Below are 11,494 nucleotides of genomic sequence, written 5' to 3'. Positions count from 1 at the left end.
AGGCGAAATAAATTAAATATCCATCGTATCTTTACGGTAAATAAGATCAATCCTTCTATCTTGTGTTTTCTACAACCGAAGAACTTTTTTTGCTTGATACAGATGAGGAAAAGAGGTAGAAAAAGTCTTAGAGAGAGAGAGAGAGAGAGAGAGAGAGAGAGAGAGAGAGAGAGAGAGAGAGAGAGAGAGAGAGAGAGAGAGAGAGAGCGAGAGAGAGAGAACACCGTACTCTTACGCAAACATAGCATAGTAAAAAGTACAGCTGAAACCACAATGGAAGTTTCATATGAATAAAAAAAAATGCTTATAATACCATGCATTCTTAGAACGCGAGTACAAGTCTTCGTTAGCATTGCAAATATTTGCTAATCTTTATTGCAGAGTGTGTTACATTCAAATAAAGAAAGCCACAATAGAATATCGTTCCGTTCTTTCCAGGAATTAAGTTCGTCTAACAGCAAATGGCAGGTCCGCCACAGCAGCTGCCTCCAGTGAATGATTGTGGAGAAAACAGCAATTGCACAGCGGTGTTATTGCAACTGGTGTCCAATATCGTGGAGCTAACAAGCTGCTCTGAACGCAAAAGAGTTCGGAGAGGAGCGCTTAATATGTTGAATTATTCACCTTCGGCCTCCTGTCTTAATTGAGCCAGGTCCGATCTTCCTCTTTTATGCGTAGAGTCAACGACATGGTCGGAGGGAAAAGATTCTTTGAGTTTCCATGAAGTTGTTGGGTTTTTAGAGAAGGAATCGCTTGTTATTTCCTGCCTTTGGAAATTTAGGAATGACAACAAAGTATTGTAAAAACAATAGTTTTTTCTCTTGTCAGCAACATTTACCTTATTAGGTATTCTAGTGCTGTTTGAAGAGACTATACAGGATATTCATAGGTTCTTAAAAAATTAAAAGTATGACATACCTCCAGGAAAGGATGAAAAGAAAACCTATGGGATTTATAGATACTTAAAAACATGAAAAATTACAATAAAAGAAAATGCATCACTAAACCTACCTGATTTAGTGATATCATGTAAGACTCATAAAATCCCAAAATAAAAGTAGAAAAAAACCAATAGGATTTTATATGAAGAAAACATGATTAGAAATCACAATAATCTAATAATCTTCAAAAGAAGATTTACCACTGATCAACCGCAAAATCATGAGCGACATTGGTTAGGCAAAGTAAACACGAAGCCAGTTGATGTTCAGCAAATTTCCGAAATATAATGACCAGAGGAGACATGTGGTACCACATGTGTTTGTTAATATTGACCATTAATAAGATTGATAAGCATAATTAAATTGCTCAAGAAAAATTACGATCGTTCGTTGGTTGAATCCATATCTCTCTCTCTCTCTCTCTCTCTCTCTCTCTCTCTCTCTCTCTCTCTCTCTCTCTCTCTCTCTCTCTCTCTCTCTCTCTCTCTCTCTATATATATATATATATATATATATATATATATATATATATATATATATATATAATGAGATAAAAAGAGAGAGATAGTAACGGTGAAAGCATGTAGTTACACAACTGCCCTCCCTGGAAGCTACAATCAATCATTGCATCCACTTGGCTCAATATTACAGTCCTAAGCTCACGTTTAACAAGATCGTGGATCACTTCTTTGGTACACCCAATTAGTCTGCTGGAAGGCCGTACCCTTCTATGCAAACCCCTTTTAGGAGGAAGGGGCCGATGGTAAAATATTAAGCAAAATAGCAAACATCTACGCTTCTACCTTAAAAAATTGGAACCCTTCTTCCAATCAGCAATTATTTTCAGATGAGATTTCTAATCTCAAGTTCCGATGCACCATGTCTGCGGACCCATGATAATCAGCTAAGGCAAGTCTCCTATTTACAATTTTTCGTCTGGAGACACTGATTGTTGCCAATACTTCAAGAAAAATGATAGATCATGACGCCATTGCATGATATGAGCACTTTGTTCACGATGAATCTCTTAGGACACATGACAACAAGCGCGCTCAAGCGTGGGGCGTCGATGCAAAGATAAAGCTTTGACCTTAACTTTTTGGGAGACGATTTTAGAGACAAGGCTTTCTAAAGACGCATCAAGTGACAAACGGCAAATGAGAAAGAATATCACCCAAAGGCTTGCAAATGAGGATTACGAATGTACGAGCAACCAAAATTGATGGAACGGCATATGTTATGAACATCACAACAAATATATTCACACGTCACTAACCAAGGGGCATGCTGGCCGGCTCACATATATATAATGAGGCCACCACGGCATCTCTAGCCAATTCTCATGACGCATTGAGAATTACCCCTTTGTTAATCAGCATGCCCAAAAAAGATGCAAAAGGGATTAAGGTACCCAAAGAGTCTATTACACTCCCTTGAGGATAACCCTTACCACCACCTGTATTGGTCAGGGCCCAAATCTCCCAAAACAATGTCAGCCAGGACATGTTTGCAATCCAATAGCCAACGACACCCTGACTCCAGTGTGTTTAAAGATGAACTTCCAAGGACACTAGGTCACGATCTGGGCCATGATTGGTCATCGACAGTACGAACCTGCCAATCGTGACCATGGAGGATGATGCTGTAGTCGTACCACCTGAGAATGTCCCCTCACCCCAGCACTGTCAGGAAAAGATAGAACTGGATGAAGTAGCTCCACCAGCTTCGACAGAGGAGGATGAGGTGGTGGACGATGCAAACACAAATGGTGGGGCATGCTCCCGCCACATCACTCTGACCAAGAGGGTGGAAAAGGACCTTGGCCAATTGCTCTAGAAGTATCCATACCTGTATGTATGGAAAGCGCCCAGGTGAAAAAATATGGGAAAGATGGAATGGCCAATTACCGAGACAGCCTGTTCAATAACAACCCCACTAACCTACAAAGTGATTGCATGGTGGCTGCACACAAAGAGGAAATAACCTTACCCAGTCTGTAGGTGCCTTGGCCTTATCTGCACCCTACCTCTTGAAATGATATATAGCTGCAATGAAGAGCAAGTACTGGTCTATGATCTGCTGCATCATGGCAGGAGCGTCTCTGATGAGGCAGGGTGCCATACGCTACTGTAGGGTCACTGTGGGTGTAGTGGCTGCTGAGTGAAGGGTGTGGTTTCAGGGTCAGCCTGCCACGGTAGGTGTCTGCTGGGTTTGGTTCAGTGGTCCCCTTTATATCAAACCTGGCTCCAATGTTCTGTCAATCATACCGTCTATTTGATGGCCATGTGCATGTTCCTGCTATGTTACTGACATCGTGCGATGCGTACGATCAATGTTTCCCATTGCCGGGCCATGTTCTCACCACTAATCCAGTCAGTCAATCTATGTTTGTACAACGTTCGTAAAACTTTTGCACGCTCCCGGTGCCATGTCACTCATGCCTTCATCTCAGACGCTTGACAACCCATCATTCCGTCGTTGGAGAAACAAATTTGCCCATTATCGTACACACCACCTACTGATGGTCACATTTTCTGGAGGTATCCGGCAAAAAAAAAAAATCACAAGAAGCAGTATAGTCTAAGTATTAAGAACAATAATCCATTTAGATGTTAACAGAGCCTAGATAGGTTTTTTAATGGAACATACCTCAATTGTTCTGAATTGGGTCACTTCCACTGATAGGAGGAATATTATCACACATATAGAAAGGAATGGGAGGTAATGAGCTGAGAGGTAAGATGGATAGAATATGTGGGTCTGCTGTTTGTGAATAGAAGAACAATATTTAGCCACAAATGCAAATATTTCTTTCTTTAATCTACTCGTAAGCCTTCTTCTATGCTTTAAAGAATGTCAGCCATTTTCAGAGACAGTGGAAATGACAAACGTCAAAACTTTTCTGTACGGCTCTCTGATGGAGGGAAGAAGAAGAGGTATGAATTCGGGAAAGCCAAACAGGCAAGATAACCAGAATTTAATCATTATGGTACATGTACAGTAGTGGCCTCGGAAGTAATGCAACAAGTAGTGATTAATAATCCCCGGTAATGACGTTGGCAAACTCAGACAGGTTCTCTTGGGATCAATTATGTCCCACAAACAGAATCACTTGGTTTCATTTCTGTAAGTTAATTAGGTTTCGAAAATGGATGACTGGAAATGATGGTTTTGGGGCAAATTCAGTAATCATTATTATTCTCTCATACACAAAACCAAACACAAACAAAACCATACATGTACTCACATTTATAAAGAAGCATATAGACATACCTTCATGCATCCAGTCATTATTTGAACGGGTGACCATTAAGAAAAAGCCAATGGCTTTAGTATATTTCACTGAATATCCATGGGGAATTGGCAACGTCTTTTGACACCCTCCACTCTAAGGGTAGAAAAATTATATATATATATATATATATATATATATATATATATATATATATATATATATATATATATATATATATATATATATGCAAAATGTGACATTGCCGTTTCCTATCTAAGTTTCATGAGGCTTTGTAATTTAAAACGTGACCAGTTATCAACAACCTCCAATTTCACTGAAACTTCATTTGTAGTAGTTTTTTTTTAAATGAGTCATCAAATGAGACGAGTTTTATTCATTTACGTTAGAGCATCATTCACCCAACCAACATCAGGACCGGCGTGCAATTTAAATGCCCTTTGAGTGAAGGAAATCAGAATAATTTTCTAATAATACAAAATAATATTTATCTATCAATTTCTTATGATAAGTATCTCTTTACAAGTTCTGGTAAATTTTGTAATTTTGTCCTGCGAGTTTTGCGAACAACGTTGCTTATCATCTGTTAATTAAAACATAATTTCAGTGGACTAAATATTTATCTGTTTTTTAGTCCCCAACCAAGCCTTTAACATCATTCAGTTGTCAAACGTCTACCTTTTTTTATGACCGAAGTGTTTGTTTTCTATTAAGATCATACCAAGATGTAGGTGTAGTTACATGAAATACATAACCTTCCTCTAGGTTTTGTAGACGATATTATGTCGTGCACAAATACATGAGGCAAGTCTCAGTGGATATGAAAAAAAAATGTCAGTCAATTTAAGAGTTAATATGCATGATTCCATTTGACTCGATTCGTCTTGGAAATACCTGTAAAAGGACTTTCTATAATCAATCTGTTCTTGTAAAAGAATAAAAATTAATATCTGAACCCAAACCTTTTACGGCTTGTCAAGAACCAAAGAATGAAAGAGAAAAGGTGTGATAAAAATATTTTGATAATTGTAAGTAAAATTCATACTTGAAACACTCTCACAATATACAACAATGACGTTTCGAATTCCCCTTTTTTAATGTTTCCAAAGTCACGAAGTATCGTGAATTAATAATAGATAATTGAAATAGAATCAAGTTGCATAATAAATTTCATGATGTTGTAGTTATAAATTACAGTTGCAATAGTTTCTCTGAGGATGTAATCGGTAGTTTCAGAAAATTGTTGGAGAACCAGGAAACCTAAGTAGGCCAGGAATAGATCTTCGTAAAAGCTATTACGTTACCCCTAAGAACTACTAAATCACGTGTTACCCCACCATTCTAATAACTCAGTCGGTGAGTGGACTGTTATACCACACACACACTGTCAGTTAGAATAATCTCATATCCCCTTATCCCAAAATCAGAGCTAGTGCAAAACTACATTTGGTACAGTTGGCTTTATAAATTCTGGTACACCTCACTGGAAGCTAGGGAAACGTCTGTCATTGTACATTGTAACAGTAACACTGTGTTTAGCAAAAGAAAAACTATTGGCAACGCTGCCTTCAAAACAAAGTAGCTAAGCTTGTAGAAAAGCAATCAAAATCGTATTTATTATTATTATGAAATGCTGTATAGAAAAATTATTGTTATTTGCTTGACAATTCTTCGAAATATTGATAAAAAGTCTTTTGATCACTTCATTATAAGTTCAGCGACTTTGTTTTACAGTGAGGCAGCGTCGCCAATGGTTTGTCTTGCTAAACACAGCGTTATATGCTACAATGTAAAGCTGTCACACATCTTAGCTTCCCGTGAAGTGAACCAGAATAAGTGAAGACAACTGTACTGTTAACTAGCGAAAGAGCTTATTCAGGCGTAAATGAATTAGCCATTGGACTGACTCTATCTTGTTCCTGTCCCACGTGAATGGAAACTGATCTACTGAAGGTGCTTTTGCTTCATAGAAATTATTCATCAAAAATCTTAGTTTGGTTTTTATTGATTTTGATGGTAAGTTTTCAGGAAATCTGGATTTGGGTTCTGTTAATTGATTTTTTCCTAAGGGGTCATATTTTATTTTCCGTTAATTATTATTATTATTATTTCTTCAGAAGACGTTCAAGTGTTATCTTCCTTTTTAGAAGAAGAAATAGATTGGGCTTTTTGTAATTCTGATGAAAATTTCTTTTAGGAATCTTTTCTTGGATTTCCAAAAACAACTTTACTTTTATTTCCATCGATCAATATGAGAAAATTTTCCATTAAGCTCAATGTGGTTTTTGTTAACAATCTTAATTTTTCATCTGTATCTGATTTAACAAGAATTATGATTTGGATAAGAAATTTGTTAAAAAGAAAAAAAAATCAACTTCGGAAATTTCTTAAGTAAATTCAATTTGGCTTTGTATTTTTGAGAGAGAAAAAAAACAGACTAATTACATAAAACCTCTTCAGATATAAAGAGTAATCCAGAAATAAAGGAGTTATTCTTATTGGCAATATTAATAACCTTATCATTATCATTATGATCATCTTTGCAGTCATAATACAAACTGTAAAATATTCATAATGATCTAGGCCGAAAAATGAAAAGTTTTGAGAAGATTGTTTTTATATACCAAATAATGCTATGGTAAGAAAATAAAGCCATTGTTTCCAAAAATTAATTAGAATAGAATTGTAGAAATGAAGGGATTTAATTTCTTCTCTCCCAGTCAGTCTGTTTCCTCTTCATGCTTTTAGGATTACATGAGAGTCCTGCAAGTTGCAGGAGGTTGCTGCTTCCTTTTAGTCTCTAGGCATTATGTCCTCAGATTTCATTTCATTCGGGAAAGAAATGAAACACATGCCTGGAAACATTACGAGGGTTAAGGTCAAGTCAAGTTTATTCTCTTTCCCTGTCTCCTGTTCGGATGTGTTATTGTTTCTTACTGACACTGACTCAGACAATTTATAAAACCGAATGTGTTTACTTTAGTATGTTTGTCTCACCGATTGTCTGTCTGCTCGCCCACAACACACCCACGTCTTTTTCGATGTCTTTAGAAACTGACAATCAGGCAATTCACATCATTCATTGAAGTTCAGCTGCGATTTTGGATTCGCCAGGAACAGTGAAATTTTTATTTCTAATCTAGAAATATGATAAGAATGGTTGTCGATACAAGTCAAATAGAGGCAAATTAGCTGATCTTAAGAAAATAACTGTACGAGTCTAACATTAAGTTTGGAAGGTAAAGTAATATATCCGACGTTGACATCAATGATTTTTACATTTCCTTTATTCAGTTACTTACACAAAACTGAAAAGTCTAGGAAACAGCGTCCACTTGCACTACAAACTTCGGTAAAAAAATTTAAAATCAAAAAGATGAAACGATTGAATAGGTATTTTTATTTATTGTAACTACGATAGGAAGCGAAATCTCTTCGTGATTCAAAGGGCATATAATGATGCATCCATGCTCCAAAAAGCTTAATTAAACTGACATTTTGTTCCTCGGTTATGACGTCACAGGTTGAGTGGAAAGTGTACACACCACAAGGTCCTTGTTTTTGGGATCTTTGGGGAATAATTAGCAGGTGGTCAAACGCTAATATATTTGATATTAGGATGAAGTGTACAGCTTACTTTAGTTTCCATACTATTTAATAATACTTTGCTTGATACATACTTGGAAATATTACGCAAAAACTGTATTATCGTTATAATTGTTATTGTTAGTAATACTATTATTATATTTTTTCACAGCACCAGTTTATACTTCTCATATAACGGCTTTTGACTTGAGAAATTATGTTTCTGGGCACGAGCCCAGTCGTCCTGATAGAAGTTCCTCGATGGCACCTTTCTACTTGGGATGTTTCTGCAAGTGATATACAAGAGAATTTTATCTTAGAGGTATCACTGAGTTCTAACCTCTGGAGCAAATATCCCCAGAGATATCGTGTATAAATCAGGGACGTATTAATAATTAGCCATGGTTATCTTTCCTCGAATAAAGTTAACCTTGTCTCGAAGGATAAGGGATAGGGTAGGATACGTGGGCGTTACAACTTCCAATCTCAATGTGCTACAACCAACACGTTTCCTGTTGAACCAATCCTTTTTGCAGACGCTATCTTTGACGTCTGCTTTGGGTTTTTCTGCCTGTTTTCTTAGCTTTTTGAGTGATATACATACATATATCTATAGCATATATATATATATATATATATATATATATATATATATATATATATATATATATATATATATATATATATATATATATATATATATATATATATATATATATATATATATTTATATATATATATATATATATATATATATATATATATATATATATATATCCCTTTCTAAGTAAGGATAATTTAACGCGGTAAAGGGTTTGTATATCACCATGATCAATATAGCTCTACTAGTCAAGGCCATCCTTACTAGGCTGGTTTGCTGTGATCAATCAGACGAAAATCTTCCAGCTTCACCAATCCACACCGCACTGGTTAATGTGGTGATGAGAAATGGCTAAACCACAGACATGTCCTTTGTCCTGCAGTGAACTAGATACGGCTACATTTGTTGTTATTATATATATGTATATGTTTTTATAAATATATATATATATATATATATATATATATATATATATATGTAAATATATATATATATATATATATATATATATGAATATGTATATGTATATATATATATATATATATATATATATATATATATATATATATATATACATATATATATATATATATATATATATATATATATATATATATATATATATACATATATTTACATATATGCATATATATATATATATATATATATATATATATATATATATATTTATATCTATATATATATATATATATATATATATATATATATATATATATATGTGTGTGTGTGTGTATATATATATATATATATGTTTGTGTATATAGTATGTATATATACATATAAATATATATATATATATATATATATATATATATGTATATATATATATATATATATATATATATATATATATATATATATATATATAGTTATATATATGTGTGTGTGTATATATATGTTTGTGTATATAGTATGTATATGTTCATATAAATATATATATATATATATATATATATATATATATATATATATATATATATATATATATATATATATATATATATATATATATATATATATATATATATATATATATATATATATGAGTGTGTGTGTGTTTACGTGCGAATATATGGGAATATTGAAACCTATTTACGGATCATAATAAGGAAATGAAAATGGGAGAGGCCCCAGGTGTTCCCATCCGGTTTACTAGGCATTATTTTATTCTTGTCTGGCTACCTTTCATGTCAAGAAGAAGAAGAAAACTGTTGAGTAAATAAAAGGGAGAAGACAAATAGAAGAAAAGTTGGGACCTTTACCTAGTTAAATAACGAAGAGAAAAATGGTCGAAAAATATCTGCAACTCTAAGACGATTGAACAAATGAAGTCTGTCGAAATTGTTGGAATAGAAATAATTAGAAACACTTTTCTAAGTTAGCTTTGCCTTTCGTCGCTGTCACGATTCAACAAAAATGAGGTTATATTTGCTTCTCTGTGATTTCAGTTCCATCTCTTCACATTATAATTGGTTGGATTATATCAGGCTAATGATCATGACGTATGTTTGATGATTTGTTTTATATCTGAGGCCAGAAGGACTGGGACCCTTACTATTCTAATGAGAAGTCTTTGTTTTATTATTATTATTATTATTATTATTATTATTATTATTATTATTATTATTATTATTATTATTATTATTATTAAGTGCTAAGTTACAACGCTAGTTTGAAAAGAAGGATGCTATAAGCCCTGGACCTTCAACATGGAAAAAATAGCTTAGTGAGGAAAGGAAACACGGAAATAAATAAACTACAAGATAATTAATGAGCAATATAAAATGTTCTAAGAACAGTATCAACATTAAAACATCTTTTCTATATAAATTACAAAAACTTCAAAAAAATAAGAGGAGGAGAAACAAGATTTCGTGTTCGAGTGTACCGTCAAGCAACACACCTCTACTTGTAGACAATGGAAGACCATGGCATAGAGGCTATGGCACTACCCAACACTAAAGAGCAATGGTTTAATTTTGGAGTGTCCTTTTCCTAGAAGTGCTGCTTCCTATAGCTAAAAAGTTTCTTCTATCCTCACCAAAAGGAAAGTAGCAACGGAACAATTATAGTACAGTACTTAACCTCTTGCGTGAAGAAGAATTGTCTGGTAATCTCAGTGTTATCGTGTGTATGAAGACAGAGGAAAATGTGGAACGAATAGGCCAGAATAATCGGTGTATGTGTAGGCAAAAGAAAAATTACCCGTAACCAGAGAGATGGTTTCAATATAGTACTTTTTGGTCATTCAAGGGACCCAATAACTCTCTAGCGGGAGTATCTCAACGGGTGGTTGGCACCCTAGCCAACCTCTCTACTCTCTGTGGGAAAGGGAATGGGGAAATCTCTAGGAATAGAAGAGAAGAGAAGAGAGTGCTAAGAATAATCAAATTGAGATCCATCACCACAACTAAGGGAAAAGCATTCAAGACTTGCAAATCTCTCTCTCTCTCTCTCTCTCTCTCTCTCTCTCTCTCTCTCTCTCTCTCTCTCTCCATACGTCCGAGATCCGACTGTAAGTAACCTCGTTTTCCGCCAATGTATCAGGAGAGATTCATGCAAGTCGATCCCGCTGAGGAGAATTTGTCATGAAAACACTGGGCCGATTCCTGCAGCGTCCCCAGCCACTCGGAGCAAAAGAATTCCCATAAATATCTGCCAAGAGACTGTGCCAAGAATTCGGATGCTGGTGGGAATGCCAAGTAGTATACATCTGTGCGTCAGTAAATAAGAAGTGAAGGGAAGCAGAGGAAAAGAGGAATGCAAAACCTTAGCTCCCGGAATATGAAAAGTTTCCTGAATATTGTGGTGTGACTCAATTTTGCATTGTGTTTGTTGATGTCTGGTTTAATGTTTCTGGTTTCATTTTACACAGGTTATGAGACCCGAGAATATTGGAGTTTTTTTTTTTTTTTCTACACAGTAGGATGTTGAAGTGTAAACATTTAGAATAGAAGGAAGGTTAAAGGTTGAAGGTATGTCTATGACAAGTCATGTGAAAAAGGACTCAATAGTCCAAATCTGTAGAGACAATTGACTCTCCTATTATAGTATATATATATATATATATATATATATATATATATATATATA

This window comes from Palaemon carinicauda, chromosome 12 (genome assembly GCF_036898095.1).
Source record: "Palaemon carinicauda isolate YSFRI2023 chromosome 12, ASM3689809v2, whole genome shotgun sequence".
Classification (NCBI taxonomy): Eukaryota; Metazoa; Arthropoda; class Malacostraca; order Decapoda; family Palaemonidae; genus Palaemon; species Palaemon carinicauda.
This window is presented reverse-complemented; position numbering follows the sequence as displayed.